The sequence below is a fragment of the Nanorana parkeri genome, unplaced genomic scaffold (genome assembly GCF_000935625.1).
Source record: "Nanorana parkeri isolate BGI_ZX_2015 unplaced genomic scaffold, ASM93562v1 scaffold4081, whole genome shotgun sequence".
NCBI classification, from domain to species: domain Eukaryota; kingdom Metazoa; phylum Chordata; class Amphibia; order Anura; family Dicroglossidae; genus Nanorana; species Nanorana parkeri.
Window position 1 is genome coordinate 12,736 of NW_017310348.1, and position 439 is coordinate 13,174.

Below are 439 nucleotides of genomic sequence, written 5' to 3' on the forward strand. Positions count from 1 at the left end.
CTATAGTGTCAACTCCTCCAGGTGGTCTGTGTGCCGTGCCATGTTTGTCACAACGGTCCACAACGCGGAGCCCCGCCCGTGCCGCCCGTCAATGCTCTCCATGTCCGGCCGGGGGCAAAAGGATCAGCACTGCCAACCTCCTCTCACCTCAAAGGACATTTCAGGCTCGGAGGTGTGAGGGTTAAACGTCTGCGAGGATTCAGACCGCAGCCATGGACTCTCCCTTTAAGATGTTATTTCACAGCTCCATAATGAGACCGGTTATTGTTTGTAACAAGTCGCTTCACAAGAGCAAGTCGACTCTTTACAGACCAGGAGAGTACAGCGCTCTCTAGCCGCCTCCGATCCATCTCTAACCTTTTAAACCTGTTACATGTATTCAACTTTTAATCGTTTTACAACACAAGGCGGCCATGTTAGGTGACAGAGAAACTAAGAT

General features: G+C 50.8%; 1 protein-coding gene across 1 annotated transcript in view; it reads left to right on the forward strand.

Annotated features, from left to right (window-relative positions):
- LOC108803715 (cGMP-dependent 3',5'-cyclic phosphodiesterase-like) overlaps nucleotides 1-224 on the forward strand; it is a 12,952-nt gene extending 12,728 nt beyond the window's left edge. Inside the window, exon 8 of the mRNA XM_018575536.1 lies at nucleotides 1-224. The gene's annotated coding sequence lies outside the window, so the exon portion shown is untranslated.
- The last annotated feature ends 215 nt before the right edge of the window (nucleotides 225-439 follow it).